The following is a 21887-nucleotide window of genomic DNA, read 5'->3' as shown; positions in this document are numbered from 1 at the left end:
TATGGCAGACTCCTTGGTCTTCATTGTGCCACTTGCTTGGTGGTACCCCTTGCTTAATAGTGTTGCAGACTCTGGGGCCTTTCAGAACAGGTGTATATGTACACTGTGATCATGTGTCAGATCATGTGACACTTAACTAAAGCCCACCTGTGTGGGCTAATTATGTGACTTCTGATGGTAATTGGTTGCACCTGATCTTATTTAGGGGCTTCATAGCAAAGGGGGTGAATACATATGCACGCACAACTTTTCAGTTTTCTTTTGAGAGTTTTTTAAAACAAGTATATTTTTTTCATTTCACCTCACCAATTTGGACTATTTTGTGTATGTCCATTACATGAAATGCAACAAAATAGGAAAAACGCCAAGGGGGATGAATAATTTTGCTAGGCACTATAGCTGTAAATAAAAATAGCAGATACATTCCATTACAGCTGTGCTATTGTAGGTTTGGACAACAAGTTTCTCTATGAGTGAAAGTAAGTGTATAAGCTAATGATCGATCATGTATGACATTCCTGGGAGTGTGTCAAATTAAATGTTTAATTACCATGGCATTTCTGTATGTTCTCTATAGTTATGTACTTTAAAATGTATCAAATTACCAAATCGGCACATTTGGGCAAAATCCTGGCAATAATGTAATTCTTCACTGGCTTAGTCTGAAAATGTGCACACACTGCTGCCATCTGCTGGCCAAAATCTACATTACACCTAGACTCCTATCTGATTTTTTTTGTCTTTTACCACATCTGAAGTGTTATATTATCCTACATTAATTTCACATTTCCACAAACTTCAAAGTGTTTCCTTTCAAATTGTATCAATAATATGCATATCCTTGCTTCAGGTCCTGAGCTACAGTCGGTTAGATGTCATTTTAGGTGAAAATTGAAAAAAAGGGTACGATCCTTAAGAGGATAATGTACACAAATGTCTATCCCAATAAAATGGTGATATTTCAGGTCTCAGTTACAAATCAGTTAAGAAGTTAAGAAAATAATCTTCCTCCCCGTCGGGGAATTGAACCCCGGTCTCCCGCGTGACAGGCGGGGATACTGACCACTATACTAACGAGGACTGAAGAAATATCAACAATGTTTTTTATAAAACTTGCCCTAAATTATTGTCTGCACGTGATACGATGTATGACTGTACCTCAAGTAACTTTTTACTGACAGCAATCTTTAAGTCATACCACAAATTCTCAATTGGATTGAGGTCTGGGCTTTGACTAGGCCATTCCAACACATTTAAATGTTTCCCCTTAAATCACTCGAGACTGAAACAGGTTTCCCTCAAGAATTTCCCTGTATTTAGCGCCATCCATCATTCCTTCAATTCTGACCAGTTTCCCAGTCCCTGCCGATTAAAAACATCCACACAGCATGACGCTATGTCTGGCGCAAACCCAACACCTCATCATCCAGAGAATACCATCCCCACAGTGAAGCATGGTGTTCTCGGGGTGATGACAGGTGTTGGGTTTGTGCCAGACATAGTGTTTTCCTTGATGGACAAAAAGCTACATTTTAGTCTCATCTTACCAGAGTACCAGAGTATGTTAAAAGTTTCGTATATATATTTTTTATAACCCAACCCTGATCTGTACTCCGCCACAACTTTGTCCCTGACCTGTATGGCAGACTCCTTGGTCTTCATTGTGCCACTTGCTTGGTGGTACCCCTTGCTTAATAGTGTTGCAGACTCTGGGGCCTTTCAGAACAGGTGTATATGTACACTGTGATCATGTGTCAGATCATGTGACACTTAACTAAAGCCCACCTGTGTGGGCTAATTATGTGACTTCTGATGGTAATTGGTTGCACCTGATCTTATTTAGGGGCTTCATAGCAAAGGGGGTGAATACATATGCACGCACAACTTTTCAGTTTTCTTTTGAGAGTTTTTTAAAACAAGTATATTTTTTTCATTTCACCTCACCAATTTGGACTATTTTGTGTATGTCCATTACATGAAATGCAACAAAATAGGAAAAACGCCAAGGGGGATGAATAATTTTGCTAGGCACTATAGCTGTAAATAAAAATAGCAGATACATTCCATTACAGCTGTGCTATTGTAGGTTTGGACAACAAGTTTCTCTATGAGTGAAAGTAAGTGTATAAGCTAATGATCGATCATGTATGACATTCCTGGGAGTGTGTCAAATTAAATGTTTAATTACCATGGCATTTCTGTATGTTCTCTATAGTTATGTACTTTAAAATGTATCAAATTACCAAATCGGCACATTTGGGCAAAATCCTGGCAATAATGTAATTCTTCACTGGCTTAGTCTGAAAATGTGCACACACTGCTGCCATCTGCTGGCCAAAATCTACATTACACCTAGACTCCTATCTGATTTTTTTTGTCTTTTACCACATCTGAAGTGTTATATTATCCTACATTAATTTCACATTTCCACAAACTTCAAAGTGTTTCCTTTCAAATTGTATCAATAATATGCATATCCTTGCTTCAGGTCCTGAGCTACAGTCGGTTAGATGTCATTTTAGGTGAAAATTGAAAAAAAGGGTACGATCCTTAAGAGGATAATGTACACAAATGTCTATCCCAATAAAATGGTGATATTTCAGGTCTCAGTTACAAATCAGTTAAGAAGTTAAGAAAATAATCTTCCTCCCCGTCGGGGAATTGAACCCCGGTCTCCCGCGTGACAGGCGGGGATACTGACCACTATACTAACGAGGACTGAAGAAATATCAACAATGTTTTTTATAAAACTTGCCCTAAATTATTGTCTGCACGTGATACGATGTATGACTGTACCTCAAGTAACTTTTAAGTCATACCACAAATTCTCAATTGGATTGAGGTCTGGGCTTTGACTAGGCCATTCCAACACATTTAAATGTTTCCCCTTAAATCACTCGAGACTGAAACAGGTTTCCCTCAAGAATTTCCCTGTATTTAGCGCCATCCATCATTCCTTCAATTCTGACCAGTTTCCCAGTCCTAGCCTAGAGTTTTGTTTAGGTAAGAAGGGAAAGAACTGGCTTTATCAGTTGTCGAGTTTTATAATAGTATCAAAAATACTAGCTAGCTATACCTACACTTAGTTGTTCATATCATGATACATATGTTTAAAAAGCGGGGATTGGAGTGGGTAAACATGCTAAAAAAAAAAGAGTGAAGAACCGATAGAAAGAAAATAAAACAAAACATATAGTTGCATTGGCCGGGAATCGAACCCGGGCCTCCCGCGTGGCAGGCGAGAATTCTACCACTGAACCACCAATGCTTATATACGTGTCAAAAACAAGGTGTATAAATAAGATCCATAAAACGGTATTTGATGCGTTTATATAGCAAATGCTGTAGTAAGAATACATTTACCCCATTCACACTTTTAAAACACGGAAGCGTAACGTAGAAACGATGTATACAACTTCTTCCGAGCTCACGTATCCATATGCGTGCCACTAGAAACCCCTGTATTATCATGTTTTTGTTGGCTGATACATCATGACAAAATACACCATATTACTGTCCTGCTAATGTGGCTGCTGGACCTTGTAGGCTTAAGCTGCAGAGAAAAAACCCACGACTGACGCAAATGGTTGTCCAATTAGTGAGGCAAGATACAGTAATTTCGATGTGAATATGCATGTTTTTGAGCTGCTATTCAAATGCCTTAGGCTATTGGCTGCAGTTTACAGCCTAGAGTTTTGTACTCACTTGAAAACAATAACATTCTTCATTATATTGTGTTGTTGTAGCCTAGGTAGGATACAGTTAGTATGCCTACTATCTTAACACCAGCTACATCCTAAAGAAAAAAATATATACAAAAATGTAAAAGGCCAACACCGTATGAGTGGCCTGCTAATGTCCCTTTCGGGACCTTCTAAACTGTGGAGAATAGAACCAGACTGATCCAAATGGTTGCATAATGTTATATAAATATTCATACACATAGCTCATATAAACAAAGACATTCCGTCGTAAGAACACATACACCCAGCCATAAGACTGACCCCCTCTTCCTTATATAAACACACATCTCATCTCCCTCTAACTGGCCGGTCCCAAGAGCAAAGGACTTTTGCTGTGCACCAATGGGGCCCGCTCTGGCTAGAGCAAGGCCCGCCTCCAACCCTCCGACCAGTCAAGAAGACCGAAACGACAAGACTCCACCTACTTTATTCTATGTATAAAAATGTATGTAACCATTGTATAGGTCTCTTTTTCACCTGGCTCCTTGCCGAGTTATGTGAACTAGGTCCGTGCACGTAAAACTGCGGGACAAGATATCTCTGACTCATTAAAACTGTCTTTTGTTACAACTGAAATCCACTCTGTCCAGCGTCCGTGATTTGGTCTCAACTCTCCAGTATTTGAACACTAACAAATTGGTAGCAGAGTTTGGTTGTTCTTGAATTCGATCTATTATAAGTTAGTGTGAGAGGACGAGACTGATCACGGCTAAAAAAATCAGACGGAAGAGTGACTTCCCCAGCCATTCATCTTGCCTCAGGAAATCTGATCGGAGCGCTCTATATAAAGGTGAGCAGAGCCCGTTATATCGAAATCTGCATATTGTATTATAGCCTAAACCAAATTTTGATCAGAAAGTACTGGGCGTGAGTATGAATCGGTGCCCACATTTTTTACATAAGAACCTAAGACATTGATTAAAGATATCTTGTTTTGTAAAAAAATATATATATATATTCTTATTAATGGGCCTATACTCAGTTATTTTAATAGGAATGTGTGAATTGTGATTGACCAATGTGTTAAATTCCTCCAGGGACCCTATTTGTTCTGAAATCTGCATAGAAAACTGTCCTAATTATATATGTATTGGGTTGTGTATAGAGGTGACGTTAAATAGTGGCTGTGTTTTAACACGTAAAGGACACAATTATGGATGTTGGAAATTCAATGAGAATTTCATACGAATGAATGAATGATAGATGAACCGAATCTGCAAGTAAAAATGTTCTGTACTATCGAATAAGGTCTTGTGGAGGTGTGGTTATAGATGAACCGAATCTGCAAGTAAAAATGTCCTATTTTTGATACGTTCTATACTATCGAATAAGGTCTTGTGGAGGTGTGGTTATAGTTGGTTATAGATGAACCGAATCTGCAAGTAAAAATGTCCTATTTTTGATACGTTCTATACTATCGAATAAGGTCTTGTGGAGGTGTGGTTATAGTTGAATTATGGATGAACCGGATCTGCAAGTAAAATCTCCTGTTGATACATATAACATCGAATAGGTCTTGTGGAGGTGTGGTTGGATTGAATGAATCTGCATGAAAAATGCCCTATTAAAAAAGCTGTGTATTATTTAATAGGTTTTGTAAGAGGTGTAGTCGAGTAGATACAGGATATGTAAGTTTGGCGTTCCACAAGACAGAGATCGGGAATGAGGTGGCTATTGCACATCAAACAATAAACATAATATGAACCAGAGTTGACATTCCATGATTTGGAGATGGGGGAAATTAAATTGAAAGAAACGTTTGTCGCGGAGTAGGTTGGGATACGTAACTGGGCTATTAGGCACACGTGCTGGTAGACAAAGCCACCTTAGTATCGAATGGCCGTAAAACTTTGATTGACAGCAGCCGGGCTGGAATACTGATTTTCGTTTTTTTTCATTCCTGTTGATATTGCCTAAAGTTTTAAATTATTCTGACAATTGCTATAGAATCGCTGGAATTTACTGATATAAGTTCATAAAGGAACTTACTGAATTGTTTCTAGAAAGTATTTAAATAATTCACTGAACAACTCTTAGTTGTCTAGAAATTCTATCTATATTTCCTAAAGAGCTAGAATTACTCTGAAAATTGTTATAGAACCGCATATATTCAGATATATTGTTCCAAAAGGAAATCGCCGAATCATTTTTAGAAAATACCTAAACGAATCGCTGAACAAATTCAAATAAAATACGGGAGAAACAGACACGTGGCGGGCGTCACATACTGATAACCCCCTTGGTATGCGAGGGTGGGGGTAGAAGAGATAAGCCATTGCCAGTACAGCAGTATATCTAAGCATACAACGATAGAAATAAACACCACATAGTAAGGATTGAATATACCTAAATAACGCATTATACACATTATCAGACAAACTAGATAAAATGTCTGCAGCTACCACGCCCAAACTAAAATTCAATGAATATTTAGATCAGAGTATGATTGATAGAGCGGGAGGTAAAGAACAGTATGGGAAAGTGGAGAAAGTGTGGAAAGGATTACGGATAAGATGGACACAAGCAGGTTATTTTAGCGGAGGACCACCTACAGGGGGGAAACTCCAAGATATGCAGACAGAATTAGAGGACGCAGTAGAGCATGCAAAAGCGAGTGAGGCGGAGAGAAACAAGATACACAGGTTCAAAAAAGTAGGTACAAGAGAGAGAGAGAGAGCGGAGGGGGAGCTCAAGATAGGTACGTGGGCCATACAGGAGAGTAGGAGGGTGCTACCGAAAAACACACCAGACATGATGTGCGTGGCTATTGTGGCGTCGGGGGATGTTAAAGCTCCGCCTGAGAACTTGCCCACCGCTCCCCCTGTGGCCGTTTCTCCCTCACTATATCCACAATCGACAATGGAGGCAGTTCAGCCCCAGCCATACTCAAAGGGACAAAATCACCGGAGCCCGTCACACAACCCATTCCTGCCCAGGGCACCTCCCACAATACAGGCTCCAGTTCTGAGAATAGACCAAGGGGAGTTAAAAGGGGAAATTACCCTGGGGATAACGGCTGGCCATATGGTATGTGAACAGTTCGAAACTGGGATTCCAGGAGCAGGAGACCTCCCCCAGGAACGGAGGCCGCAATGCTCCTCTGTGAACTCTCTCACCTCTGAAACCAGAGGACACCTACAAACAAGATTAGATTCAAACCACTTCTATCAGACGGATAGGGAGGGCTGTCATCAGAACATGGATATCGAAAACGAAGAAGAAATTGACATGGTGCTCACCCCAGCTCCGATGGGAGCTCCAAACGTGACTAAGATGCAGGAGCTGCTGAAATCATCAATAGCTCGAGCTAAGGAACTCAGGGAGCTAATAGCTAACCAAGATAACAACAGAGAGGGAGCCTACCGTGTGGAAGGCATAATGAGAGGAACAGTAACCAAAGTTACCGAATCAATGGGGTCCGAAACACTCCGTCGGTCCTCCAGAATTGCTGATAGAAGAGAGCGAGAGCAGGAGATGGCAGGACAGTACCCCCTGCGACCGACACCAGGTGATGCACACACTGTGGAGTACCAGCCCTGGAAAATGACTGATTTAACAACACTGATGGGACAGATGCCTAGCCTACATGGAGGAGCTTCAGCGTGGCTACTTCAACTGCAGACACTTACGTCAGGCCTGCAACTCTGCCTAGGAGACATGAAAGCACTTCTAGCAAGAGCCACCGACCACGGAACCATGGAGGCCCTCATGACAGCAGCTGACCTTGGATGGCGGGCCCCAACACTGCCCATAGACCACTTCCGTACCAGATTATGGGAAGTTCTACGGAGAGCATACCCTACAGAAAGAAACCATGCCACCTTATCCTCCTTCACAAACAACCCAGGTGAGCAACCTGCAGCATACCTGGACAGGGCTAAGACCACATGGAGATCGGTCCACGAAGAACCATTCGATCACACTGATACCACACTCAGCATGTGGAAGGAAATGGTGGTCAACGGGTGTCCTGGAGATGTTAAAACCAAACTCAGAGGAACGGTAGGGTTGATTGCACTTCCTCTGACCCAATTCAATACGCATGTGCACCACCATGTGACCCAGCACAACAAGGAAAGAGGGGGTGCTGAGAGCCAGGTGCAGTCCCTCCAGGTACAACTCCTGAAACTCCAATTGAAGGAAGCACAACAAGGAGAAAAACCTAAGAAACAGATGGTGGCGGAAGAAACGAAGGAGCCGGGAACCAAAACAGACATCTCCCAAATAGTGGCCCAGACTGTCGCTCAGATGATCCAACAGCAGGCAGCCTCACTCACGGCCACTAGGGGGGCCCAACCACCCCAATACCCTCCCCCACAGCAGTATATCCTGCAACAACAACACCCAGTATGGGCTCGACGGGGTCCCTACACTGGACAACACAGAGGGGGAAACTACCAGTGTTTTAACTGCGGAATTACCGGTCATTTTGCCAGAGATTGCATGAAACCACTCTCCCCGCAGCAACAGCAATGGAGAGCAAGAGGAAGTGGGGGAAACCCACCTCTGCAACATCAGCAACCAGGACCCACACCCATGCATCAGCAACAGCCAGCATACAACCACCCAGAATCTAGCCACATGCAGCAGGAGCAGCAAGATTACAACCAACCCTCCCACTTCAACACCTGATCACCCAGTAAGAATGATGAGGATGCCACTCCTGCCGATGACCACACTGTCTGAAGCCCAAGAAGTGTACTGGCTAAAATGCCTACCCACAGGGCCTGCCACCCCTCACATCCAGTTTAAGTTCAACCAACTGAAAGCTCAAATCTACACTCTGCACCCATATAAGACTCCCCAAGCTGAGATCCATTGCACACTCAATGCAACAGAAACTGATGACTGCCTCTACACTGCAGACTGGGACGAAGACATGATGCACCTGACCCCACCTATCAGGTGTTGTACCATTGGGTGTGGCCCAGAGGGGGTGGCAGCACCGGTCATCCTACGATCAAGGAACCTCCATGCACCCCTGGCCTGGACGGCTGAAGCATCAACAGCCATAGCACTCCTGAAAACAGATCTATCAGCGGCAGCAGCTCTGACTGCACCTGACTACAAGAACAAGTTCCATTTGGATGTTTCTGAAAGGGAAGGATTCACCTCATCCGTCCTATTCCAGAAACAAGAGGGGGAGAGAAGGGTCTTGATGTACTACTCTTCAAACTTGACCACATTGAGGTAGGACAGTCAACATGCTCCAGATACGTTGCTGCAGTAGCAAAAGCTATTGAAAAAACAGCTCACCTCGTGATGTCACCCTTCAATCAGCCATCATCCCTCAACCAGCATCGGCCGAATTAGCTGAAATCATCGGATTGACGCAGGTCCTCATCAGAGGAAAAGGAAAGACTGAATATCTATACAGACTCAGCCCATGCCCATGAAGCAGGCCACACTGATGGACCCAGAACTTTTATGAGAAACACATGGCCCCACACACGAAGGCAAACTAAAGACCCTCCAAAAAGGCCTCGCACATCTGGTGGCACCCTCACATAAAAAATATGACTGACTTATTTTATGACGATGATTTATTTTGTGACGAATGCAATGGTTGTGACAGACACAACCCAAAGAAACCATATCAAACACCAATGGGCTCATACTGGAGAGTTGAGACCAAATCACGGACGCTGGACAGAGTGGATTTCAGTTGTAACAAAAGACAGTTTTAATGAGTCAGAGATATCTTGTCCCGCAGTTTTACGTGCACGGACCTAGTTCACATAACTCGGCAAGGAGCCAGGTGAAAAGGAGGCCTTATACTACGGTTACATTCATTTTTATACATAGAATAAAGTAGGTGGAGTCTTGTCGTTTCGGTCTTCTTGACTGGTCGGAGGGTTGGAGGCGGGCCTTGCTCTAGCCAGAGCGGGCCCCATTGGTGCACAGCAAAAGTTCTTTGCTCTTGGGACCGGCCAGTTAGAGGGAGATGAGATGTGTGTTTATATAAGGAAGAGGGGGTCAGTCTTATGGCTGGGTGTATGTGTTCTTACGACGGAATGTCTTTGTTTATATGAGCTATGTGTATGAATATTTATATAACAAATCCCCCTCTTCACATCTATTAGACGTGAAAACTATAGCAGAAAGGTGGCGGTTGCAATCGTGGGTATACATAAGGTGGTGCTCCTAACCTTGTCTGGTTTGCATGGTGGGTCTGTAGGTGTAGTGCTACGTTTGGGACGGGATTGATTGGAGGGAGTGATATCAGGAAAAGAGTTAGGGACATGTGTAGGGGTTGGTGTACGTGATGTGGCAGGGTGAAATAGTTGTTCAATTAACCATGTGAAAGTCCTAGGGTTACTCCAAATATCAGTAGGAATATCACAAATAAGGGACCAGATATCCCCAGCCTCACCCAGAGAGGGAGAAATTTCCCTCTAACTGGGCGAGGTTCCCTTCTCAGGGGAGGCAGAGTTTGATGCCGCATCACCTGAGGAAGGAGTGTCTTCATTTGGAATCGAATTTAGGCCGCTCAAATCAGCTCTGACTTCAGTCAGTGTTCTAGAAGGAATTGGGGCTGGGGTGCAATGTGTAAGGCGGTGCCAAGGTGTGCCTGATTTACCTTTGACCTGGACTGAGTGTGAAGTAACATCCTTCACTTCGTACGGTCCAGTCCACCTGGGTTCCAGCCACTTTCTCTTGTGGACTGTAACCCTCACCCAGTCACCAACCTTTACCTTCAGTAGTGGCGTGTCCCCCGGCAGCTCCCCCTCCTGGACCTTGTGAACCTGGGTAGAGAGTGCTGCAGAGAGAACCGTCAGTTTTTTCACATAATTAGACATTACAATTTGTTGTACATCAAGGGCGGGCATATGACCTCCCTCCCTTGGTGGACCATGCATGACTCTACCTGTCATTATCCCATGAGGCACATTTTTTTTTTTTTTTTTTTTTTTTTTTTTTTTTTTTTTACCTTTATTTAGCCAGGCAAGTCAGTTAAGAACAAATTCTTATTTTCAATGACGGCCTGGGAACAGTGGGTTAACTGCCTGTTCAGGGGCAGAACGACAGATTTGTACCTTGTCGGCTCGGGGGTTTGAACTCGCAACCTTCCGGTTACTAGTCCAACGCTCTAACCACTAGGCTACCCTGCCGCCCTTTAGCTATCTTAGCTTTTGCTTTTGGTTTGACGTTCCACCAGATTTTGGGATTGGGGCCTGTACACAGATCCAAATCTGTGGGTTATGCCAAATCTTTCTTCCACCTGTCTCAGGTGTTTGTTAAATGTAAGCCATTTGTCAAATTTGATTTGTCTTGGGATGCCATACCTGGGTATTAGTTTGGTTTGTAGCCACTCAAAGACTGACCTAGCATCCTCCCCTTTTGTTAGTATTGCCTCTACCCATTTGGAGAACCTATCTACTATGACTAGGAGATAGAGTTTGCCTTTAGATAAATTTTCAGGGCCCATGTCGGTGTAGTCTATACTAATATCCTGAAAACATGCATTAGGTATTAAGTATGAGCCCATTTGTGTTCGATATGGTTTCTTTGGGTTGTGTCTGTCACAACCATTGCATTCGTCACAAAATAAATCATTGTCATAAAATAAGTCAGTCATATTTTTTATGTGAGGGTGCCACCAGATGTGCGAGGCCTTTTTGGAGGGTCTTTAGTTTGCCTTCGTGTGTGGGGCCATGTGTTTCTCATAAAAGTTCTGGGTCCATCAGTGTGGCCTGCTTCATGGGCATGGGCTGAGTCTGTATAGATATTCAGTCTTTCCTTTTCCTCTGATGAGGACCTGCGTCAATCCGATGATTTCAGCTAATTTGGCCGATGCTGGTTGAGGGATGATGGCTGATTGAAGGGTGACATCACAAGGTGAGCTGTTTTTTCAATAGCTTTTGCTACTGCAGCAACGTATCTGGAGCATGTTGACTGTCCTACCTCAATGTGGTCAAGTTTGAAGAGTAGTACATCAAGACCCTTCTCTCCCCCTCTTGTTTCTGGAATAGGACGGATGAGGTGAATCCTTCCCTTTCAGAAACATCCAAATGGAACTTGTTCTTGTAGTCAGGTGCAGTCAGAGCTGCTGCCGCTGATAGATCTGTTTTCAGGAGTGCTATGGCTGTTGATGCTTCAGCCGTCCAGGCCAGGGGTGCATGGAGGTTCCTTGATCGTAGGATGACCGGTGCTGCCACCCCCTCTGGGCCACACCCAATGGTACAACACCTGATAGGTGGGGTCAGGTGCATCATGTCTTCGTCCCAGTCTGCAGTGTAGAGGCAGTCATCAGTTTCTGTTGCATTGAGTGTGCAATGGATCTCAGCTTGGGGAGTCTTATATGGGTGCAGAGTGTAGATTTGAGCTTTCAGTTGGTTGAACTTAAACTGGATGTGAGGGGTGGCAGGCCCTGTGGGTAGGCATTTTAGCCAGTACACTTCTTCAGCATCCTCATCATTCTTACTGGGTGATCAGGTGTTGAAGTGGGAGGGTTGGTTGTAATCTTGCTGCTCCTGCTGCATGTGGCTAGATTCTGGGTGGTTGTATGCTGGCTGTTGCTGATGCATGGGTGTGGGTCCTGGTTGCTGATGTTGCAGAGGTGGGTTTCCCCCACTTCCTCTTGCTCTCCATTGCTGTTGCTGCGGGGAGAGTGGTTTCATGCAATCTCTGGCAAAATTACCGGGAATTCCGCAGTTAAAACACTGGTAGTTTCCCTTTCTGGGTTGTCCAGTGAAGGAACCTCGTTGAGCCCATTGTGGCTGTTGTTGTTGCATGATAAACTGCTGTGGGGGAGGGTATTGGGGTGGTTGGGCCCCCCTAGTGGCCGTGAGTGAGGCTGCCTGCTGTTGGATCATCTGAGAGACAGTCTGGGCCACTATTTGGGAGATGTCTGTTTTGGTTCCCGGCTCCTTCGTTTCTTCCGCCACCATCTGTTTCTTAGGTTTTTCTCCTTGTTGTGCTTCCTTCAATTGGAGTTTCAGGAGTTGTACCTGGAGGGACTGCACCTGGCTCTCAGCACCCCCTCTTTCCTTGTTGTGCTGGGTCACATGGTGGTGCACATGCGTATTGAATTGGGTCAGAGGAAGTGCAATCAACCCTACCGTTCCTCTGAGTTTGGTTTTAACATCTCCAGGACACCCGTTGACCACCATTTCCTTCCACATGCTGAGTGTGGTATCAGTGTGATCGAATGGTTCTTCGTGGACCGATCTCCATGTGGTCTTAGCCCTGTCCAGGTATGCTGCAGGTTGCTCACCTGGGTTGATTGTAAAGGAGGATAAGGTGGCATGGTTTCTTTCTGTAGGGTATGCTCTCCGTAGAACTTCCCATAATCTGGTACGGAAGTGGTCTATGGGCAGTGTTGGGGCCCGCCATCCAAGGTCAGCTGCTGTCATGAGGGCCTCCATGGTTCCGTGGTCGAGGGCTCTTGCTAGAAGTGCTTTCATGTCTCCTAGGCAGAGTTGCAGGCCTGACGTAAGTGTCTGCAGTTGAAGTAGCCACGCTGAAGCTCCTCCATGTAGGCTAGGCATCTGTCCCATCAGTGTTGTTAAATCAGTCATTTTCCAGGGCTGGTACTCCACAGTGTGTGCATCACCTGGTGTCGGTCGCAGGGGGTACTGTCCTGCCATCTCCTGCTCTCGCTCTATTCTATCAGCAATTCTGGAGGACCGACGGAGTGTTTCGGACCCCATTGATTCGGTAACTTTGGTTACTGTTCCTCTCATTATGCCTTCCACACGGTAGGCTCCCTCTCTGTTGTTATCTTGGTTAGCTATTAGCTCCCTGAGTTCCTTAGCTCGAGCTATTGATGATTTCAGCAGCTCCTGCATCTTAGTCACGTTTGGAGCTCCCATCGGAGCTGGGGTGAGCACCATGTCAATTTCTTCTTCGTTTTCGATATCCATGTTCTGATGACAGTCCTCCCTATCCGTCTGATAGAATTGGTTTGAATCTAATCTTGTTTGTAGGTGTCCTCTGGTTTCAGAGGTGAGAGAGTTCACAGAGGAGCATTGCGGCCTCCGTTCCTGGGGGAGGTCTCCTGCTCCTGGAATCCCAGTTTCGAACTGTTCACATACCATATGGCCAGCCGTTATCCCCAGGGTAATTTCCCCTTTTAACTCCCCTTGGTCTATTCTCAGAACTGGAGCCTGTATTGTGGGAGGTGCCCTGGGCAGGAATGGGTTGTGTGACGGGCTCCGGTGATTTTGTCCCTTTGAGTATGGCGGGGGTTGAACTGCCTCCATTGTCAATTGTGGATATAGTGAGGGAGAAACGGCCACAGGGGGAGCCGTGGGCAAGTTCTCAGGCGGAGCTTTAACATCCCCCGACGCCACAATAGCCACGCACATCATGTCTGGTGTGTTTTTTGGTAGTACCCTCCTACTCTCCTGTATGGCCCATGTACCTATCTTGAGCTCCCCATCCGCTCTCTCTCTCTCTCTTGTACCTACTTTTTTGAACCTGTGTATCTTGTTTCTCTCCGCCTCACTCGCTTTTGCATGCTCTACTGCGTCCTCTAATTCTGTCTGCATATCTTGGAGTTTCCCCCCTGTAGGTGGTCCTCCGCTAAAATAACCTGCTTGTGTCCATCTTATCCGTAATCCTTTCCACACTTTCTCCACTTTCCCATACTGTTCTTTACCTCCCGCTCTATCAATCATACTCTGATCTAAATATTAATTGAATTTTAGTTTGGGCGTGGTAGCTGCAGACATTTTATCTAGTTCGTCTGATAATGTGTATAATGCGTTATTTAGGTATATTCAATCCTTACTATGTGGTGTTTATTTCTATCGTTGTATGCTTAGCCTGTCCCTGGTCGAGACCAGGGATGTACTGCTGTACTGGCAATTGCTTATCTCTTCCACCCCCACCCTCGCATACAAAGGGGGTTATCAGTATGTGACGCCCGCCACGTGTGTATTTCTCCGGTATTTTATTTGAATTTGTTCAGCGATTCGTTTAGGTATTTTCTAGAAATGATTCGGCGATTTCCTTTTGGAACAATATATCAGTGAATATATGCGGTTCTATAACAATTTTCAGAGTAATTCTAGCTCTTTAGGAAATATAGATAGAATTTCTAGACAACTAAGAGTTGTTCAGTGAATTATTTAAATACTTTCTGTAAACAATTCAGTAAATTCCTTTATGAACTTATATCAGTAAATTTGAGCGATTCTATAGCAATTGTCAGAATAATTCTATATATTTAGGAAATATGGATAGAATAGAAAAGCCCCAAAATCAGTGTGTAGCTTTTAGCGTCTGTAAAACAAAGTCTGTACTAAGCTCGGCGGCTTATTTAAATACTTTCCAGAAACAATTCAGTAAGTTCCTTTATGAACTTATATCAGTAAATTCCAGCGATTCTATAGCAATTGTCAGAATAATTTTAAACTTTAGGCAATATCAACAGGAATGAAAAAAAACGAAAATCAGTATTCCAGCCCGGCTGCTGTCAATCAAAGTTGCACGGCCATTCGATACTAAGGTGGCTTTGTCTATCAGCACGTGTGCCTAATAGCCCAGTTACGTATCCCAACCTACTCCGCGACAAACGTTTCTTTCAATTTAATTTCCCCCATCTCCAAATCATGGAATGTCAACTCTGGTTCATATTATGTTTATTGTTTGATGTGCAATAGCCACCTCATTCCCGATCTCTGTCTTGTGGAACGCCAAACGTACATATCCTGTATCTACTCGACTACACCTCTTACAAAACCTATTAAATAATACACAGCTTTTTTAATAGGGCATTTTTCATGCAGATTCATTCAATCCAACCACACCTCCACAAGACCTATTCGATGTTATATGTATCAACAGGAGATTTTACTTGCAGATCCGGTTCATCTATCATTCAACTCTAACCACACCTCCACAAGACCTTATTCGATAGTACAGAATGTATCAAAATAGGACATTTTTACTTGCAGATTCGGTTCATCTATAATTCAACTATAACCACACCTCCACAAGACCTTATTCGATAGTACAGAACGTATCGAAATAGGACATTTTTACTTGCAGATTCGGTTCATCTATCATTCATTCATTCGTATGAAATTCTCATTGAATTTCCAACATCCATAATTGTGTCCTTTACGTGTTAAAACACAGCCACTATTTAACGTCACCTCTATACACAACCCAATACATATATAATTAGGACAGTTTTCTATGCAGATTTCAGAACAAATAGGGTCCCTGGAGGAATTTAACACATTGGTCAATCACAATTCACACATTCCTATTAAAATAACTGAGTATAGGCCCATTAATAAGAATATATATATATATATATATATATATATATATATATATATATATATAATTTTTTTTTTTTTTTTTTTTTTTACAAAACAAGATATCTTTAATCAATGTCTTAGGTTCTTATGTAAAAAATGTGGGCACCGATTCATACTCACGCCCAGTACTTTCTGATCAAAATTTGGTTTAGGCTATAATACAATATGCAGATTTCGATATAACGGGCTCTGCTCACCTTATATAGAGCGCTCCGATCAGATTTCCTGAGGCAAGATGAATGGCTGGGGAAGTCACTCTTCCGTCTGATTTTTTAGCCGTGATCAGTCTCGTCCTCTCACACTAACTTATAATAGATCGAATTCAAGAATAACCATCCTCTGCTACCAAGTTCTGTTAGTGTTCAAATACTGGAGAGTTGAGACCAAATCACGGACGCTGGACAGAGTGGATTTCAGTTGTAACAAAAGACAGTTTTAATGAGTCAGAGATATCTTGTCCCGCAGTTTTACGTGCACGGACCTAGTTCACATAACTCGGCAAGGAGCCAGGTGAAAAAGAGGCCTTATACTACGGTTACATTCATTTTTATACATAGAATAAAGTAGGTGGAGTCTTGTCGTTTCGGTCTTCTTGACTGGTCGGAGGGTTGGAGGCGGGCCTTGCTCTAGCCAGAGCGGGCCCCATTGGTGCACAGCAAAAGTTCTTTGCTCTTGGGACCGGCCAGTTAGAGGGAGATGAGATGTGTGTTTATATAAGGAAGAGGGGGTCAGTCTTATGGCTGGGTGTATGTGTTCTTACGACAGAATGTCTTTGTTTATATGAGCTATGTGTATGAATATTTATATAACAGTACCGGTACCGATTCAGTGTGCAGGGGTACAGGTTAGTCGAGGTAATTTGTACATGAAAGTAGGGGGAAAGTGACTATTTATAGATGGGGAGGGGGGGGGGGGGTCAATGTAAATAGTCTGTGTGGCCATTTGATTAATTGTTCAGCAGTCATATGACTTGGGGGTAGAAGCTCTAAAGGAGCCATTTGGTCCTAGACTTGGTGCTCCAGTACCACTTTTATGTTTTATTTATTTAGCCTTTATTTAACAAGGCAAGTCAGTTAAAAGCAAATTCTTATTTACAATGAGGGCCTACCAAAAGGCAAAAGGACTCCTGTGGGGAGGGGCTGGGATTTTTAAAAAAACAACAACATTACAACACACCTTGGTAGCAACACAACATGACAACAACATGGTAGCAGCACAAAACATGGTACAACAGCACAAAGGGCAAGAATGCATAGACAACAATACATCACGCAGAGCAGCCACAACTTGTCAGTAAGTGTGTCCACTTGCTGAGCGGTAGCACAGAGAACAGTCTATGACTTGGGTGACTGGAGTCTTTGACTATTTTTATTTTATTTTTTTTAACCATTTGACCCTTGGTGAGTTGCAAATACATTTGATCTATAATTGATACAGGAATGATAGCTTTACTCCAAGCAAAGTGCATGTACATTTCTGAAATGTTTGGTTTTAGAAAATGTCCATCCATCCATCCATCCATCATTGACTTTGTGTGGACATTGCTCGTGTTCTGAGGCCTAGTGTGGCCAGGTGCATGCTCGCTTAGGCCTGAGATATAGCCTACGAATAGGCACATTGATTTTGACTGTGTGTTTTATAAAAATGTGCGCTCCCTAAAACACTTCTGCAAGCAGGCCTTTCTAATCAACCTGGCCCGGGTCTCCTGGAAGGATATTTACCTCATCCCGTCAGAGGATGCCTGGTTGTTCCTTAAAAGTGCTCTCCTCACCATCTTAAATAAGCATGCCCCTTTCAAAAAATGTTGAACTAAGAACAGATATAGCCCTTGGTTCACTCCAGACTTGACTGCCTTTGACCAGCACAAAAACACCCTGTGGCGTGCTGCATTAGCATTGAATAGTCCCCACGATATGCAACTTTTCAGGGAAGTCAGGAACCAATACACACAGTCAGTTAGGAAAGCAAAGTCTAGCTTTTTCAAACAGAAAATTGCACCCTTGCAATTTATTGCCCTGGCCACATCTGTAATCCTCATGCCTCCTTGCAACATGCCTAAGGCGCGTTCACACAGATGAGCAGGGACCCTGGGCATCTTTCTTTTGGTGTTTTTCAGAGTCAGTAGAAAGGCCTCTTTAGTGTCCTACATTTTCATAACTGTGACCTTAATTGCCTATCGTCTGTAAGCTGTTAGTGTCTTAATGACCGTTCCGCAGGTTCATGTTCATTACTTGTTTATGGTTCATTGAACAAGCATGGGAAACAGTGTTTAAACCTTTTACAATGAAGATCTGTGAAGTTATTTGGATTTTTACAAATTATCTTTGAAAGGGTCCTGAAAAAGGGTCGGTTGTGCTGTGTGTGAGTGTGTGTGTGTGTGTGTGTGTGTGTGTATGTCTGTGTGCGTTTGACAGCATATCATGCATGATATTTTATGATCATATTCTACCTACCTTTGTCAGAAGAACGATAATGAATTCCCATACCCAATATCATCTTGCCCATGATAACCAATATGTCTATCCCAGTAAAATGGTGACGTTTCAGTCACAAATCAACGGTGAAAGGAGTTAATTAAAATGTTCCTCCCAGTCGGGGAATTGAACCCCGGTCTCCCGCGTGACAGGCGGGGATACTGACCACTATACTAACGAGGACTGATGATCCGTTAACACAATGTGTTTTATAACACAATGTGTTTTCAGCAGGTTCAGCAGTTTCTGTCTTGAACTAAAATAGCTTTCTACTGGCACCGTCTAAACACTTTAGCAATGTGATTACAAAATGTGATTTTTAGCTAGGTTAGCTAACATATTGCTAACCAGTTGGAAGACATAGCTAACTATGTTTCAGCACGCCATATTATTGTATAGGTCAGAAGGGAAAGAACTTGCTTTATCAGTTGTCGAGTTTTATAACGTTATCAACAACACTAGCTAGCTATAGCTACCCTTAGTTGTTCAAATAATTATACATATTTTTTAAAAGTGAGGATTGGAGTGGGTTAACCTGCTACAAAAAGAGTGAAGAACAGATGAGCTAATTAAGAAAATAAAGTGGTTGACGGAAGCAAAATATATTGATGCATTGGCCGGGAATCGAACCCGGGCCTCCCGCGTGGCAGGCGAGAATTCTACCACTGAACCACCAATGCTTACTTGTCTATAGAAAAGCAAGATCTATAAACATTGTTATAATACTATGATAAAATAATGTATAGTTCAAATGAGAATACGTATTAATTAATCTATTGATATCTTGTTGACCTAATCCATTATCCGAGACCGTCAGTAGCTACATTTTTATAATAAACAGAGTCAAAATCAATGTGCCCATTCGTAGGGTATATCTCAGGCCTAAGCGAGTATGCACCTGGCCACATTAGGCCTCCAAACACGAGCAATGTCCACACAAAGTCAATGATGGATGGATGAATATTTTCAAAAACCAAACATTTCAAAAACGTACATGGACTTTGCTTGGAGTAAAGATATAATTTCTGTATCAATTATAGATGTAATGTATTTGCAACTCAACAAGGGTCTAATGACGGTGATATTTTTGGCGAAGGTGCATGTGCCTCTTCTTGATAATGTTCCTGAAACCGCATGCTGCAGAAATTGCGTTTCAAATAATTTTCTTATAAGAAATTCAAATAACTGTAATTTACATGCATATATTCTAAACACTGCGCACTGCAGTCATGTTCACTAACAGCTCCTCGACAACGAAAATTGTTGGTGAGAAGATCTACTTGACCTATTGTCTATGACATCATATGATCAATGCTTCTAATTTGACAATTGGATTTTGCGTAGCCAAAAACAATTCTAGCGCGTGGTTCATTTTCTAAACAAATTGAAGATATTTCTCTATGTACTTGATAAAGTCAGAACATTCTCATTTTGAGGTATTCAAGGCCAAGAGTGTGTGTGTGCCAGGTTGTGGCAGACCTTACCCGCTCACTACAGGTTCTGTAGCTGTGCCAAGCTGTGTGTGTATATACAATATATCACAAAAGTGAGTACACCCCTCACATTTTTGTAAATATTTGAGTATATATTTTCATGTGACAACACAGAAGAAATGACACTTTGCTACAATGTAAAGTAGTGAGTGTACAGCTTGTATAACAGTGTAAATTTGCTGTCCCCTCAAAATAACTCAACACACAGCCATTAGTGTCTAAACCGCTGGCAACAAAAGTGAGTACACCCCTAAGTGAAAATGTCCAAATTGGGCCCAATTAGCCATTTTCCCTCCCCGGTGTCATGTGACTCGTTAGTGTTACAAGGTCTCAGGTGTGAATGGGGAGCAGGTGTGTTAAATTTGGTGCCATCGCTCTCACACTCCCTTATACTGACTGGTCACTGGAAGTTCAACATGGCACCTCGTGGCAAAGAACTCTCTGAGGATCTGAAAAAAATAATTGTTGCTCTACATAAAGATGGCCTGGGCTACAAGAAGATTGCCAAGACTCTGAAACTGAGCTGCCGCACGGTGGCCAAGACCATAGGGTGATTTAACTGGACAGGTTCCACTCAGAACAGGCCTCGCCATGGTCGACCAAAGAAGTTGAGTGCACGTGCTCAGCGTCATATCCAGAAGTTGTCTTTGGGAAATAGACGTATGAGTGCTGCCAGCATTGCTGCAGAGGTTGAAGTGGTGGGGGGTCAGCCTGTCAGTGCTCAGACCATACACCGTGCACTGCATCAAATTGGTCTGCATGGCTGTCATCCCAGAAGGAAGCCTCTTCTAAAGATGATGCACAAGAAAGCCCGCAAACAGTTTGCTGAAGACAAGCAGACTAAGGACATGGATTACTGGAACCATGTCCTGTGGTCTGATGAGACCAAGATAAACTTATTTGGTTCAGATGGTGTCAAGCGTGTGTGGCGCAGGCAACCAGATGAGGAGTACAAAGACAAGTGTGTCTTGCCGACAGTCAAGCATGGTGGTGGGAGTGTCATGGTCTGGGGCTGCATGAGTGCTGCTGGCACTGGGGAGCTACAGTTCATTGCGGGAACCATGAATGCCAACATGTACTGTGACATACTGCAGCAGAGCATGATCCCCTCCCTTCGGAGACTGGGCCGCAGGGCACTATTAAAACATGATAACGACCCCAAACACACCTCCAAGACGATCACTGCCTTGCTAAAGAAGCTGAGGATAAAGGTGATGGACTGGCCAAGCATGTCTCCAGACCTAAACCCTATTGAGCATCTGTGGGGCATCCTCAAACGGAAGGTGGAGGAGTGCAAGGTCTCTAACATCAACCAGCTCCGTGATGTCGTCATGGAGGAGGACTCCAGTGGCAACCTGTGAAGCTCTGGTGAACTCCATGCCCAAGAGGGTTAAGGCAGTGCTGGAAAATTATGGTGGCCACACAAAATATTGACACTTTGGGCCCCATTTGGACATTTTCACTTAGGGGTGTACTCACTTTTGTTGCCAGCGGTTTAGACATTAATGGCTGTGTGTTGAGTTATTTTGAGGGGACAGCAATTTTACACAAGCTGTACACTAACTACTTTACATTGTAGCAAAGTGTAATTTCTTCAGTGTTGTCACATGAAAAGATATACTCAAATATTTACAAAAATGTGAGGGGTGTACTCACTTTTGTGATATACTGTATATGTATACACACACATACATATACAGTGTGGAGAACAAGTATTTGATACACTGCCAATTTTGCAGGTTTTCCTACTTACAAAGCATATAGAGGTCTGTAATTTTTTTATCATAGGTACACTTCAACTGTGAGAGACGGAATCTAAAACAAAAATCCAGAAAATCACATTATATGATTTCTAAGTAATTAATTAGCATTTTATTGCATGACATAAGTATTTGATACATC

The 21887-nt window shown here is 43.1% G+C and overlaps 1 protein-coding gene and 5 non-coding genes across 6 annotated transcripts in view; 1 reads left to right on the top strand and 5 right to left on the bottom strand.

The window, feature by feature from the left end:
* Positions 1–1008: 1008 nt before the first annotated feature.
* Positions 1009–1080, bottom strand: trnad-guc (transfer RNA aspartic acid (anticodon GUC)). The gene has a single exon. It is a non-coding gene; the product is annotated as a tRNA-Asp (tRNA).
* Positions 1081–2646: 1566 nt separating this feature from the next.
* trnad-guc (transfer RNA aspartic acid (anticodon GUC)) lies at positions 2647–2718 on the bottom strand. The gene has a single exon. It is a non-coding gene; the product is annotated as a tRNA-Asp (tRNA).
* A 479-nt stretch (positions 2719–3197) lies between these two features.
* Positions 3198–3268, bottom strand: trnag-gcc (transfer RNA glycine (anticodon GCC)). The gene has a single exon. It is a non-coding gene; the product is annotated as a tRNA-Gly (tRNA).
* Positions 3269–5387: 2119 nt separating this feature from the next.
* Positions 5388–21887, top strand: part of LOC139406593 (pleckstrin homology domain containing, family B (evectins) member 2) — a 61210-nt gene continuing 44710 nt past the window's right edge. Inside the window, exon 1 of the mRNA XM_071149356.1 lies at positions 5388–5393. The gene's annotated coding sequence lies outside the window, so the exon portion shown is untranslated. The remainder of the gene's footprint in view (positions 5394–21887) is intronic.
* trnad-guc (transfer RNA aspartic acid (anticodon GUC)) lies at positions 18604–18675 on the bottom strand. The gene has a single exon. It is a non-coding gene; the product is annotated as a tRNA-Asp (tRNA).
* trnag-gcc (transfer RNA glycine (anticodon GCC)) lies at positions 19102–19172 on the bottom strand. Its single transcript has one exon. It is a non-coding gene; the product is annotated as a tRNA-Gly (tRNA).

This window comes from Oncorhynchus clarkii, chromosome 4 (assembly GCF_045791955.1).
Source record: "Oncorhynchus clarkii lewisi isolate Uvic-CL-2024 chromosome 4, UVic_Ocla_1.0, whole genome shotgun sequence".
Lineage (NCBI taxonomy): Eukaryota > Metazoa > Chordata > Actinopteri > Salmoniformes > Salmonidae > Oncorhynchus > Oncorhynchus clarkii.
Note: the sequence above shows the minus strand (reverse complement) of the source record. Positions and strands in the feature narration are given on the sequence as shown.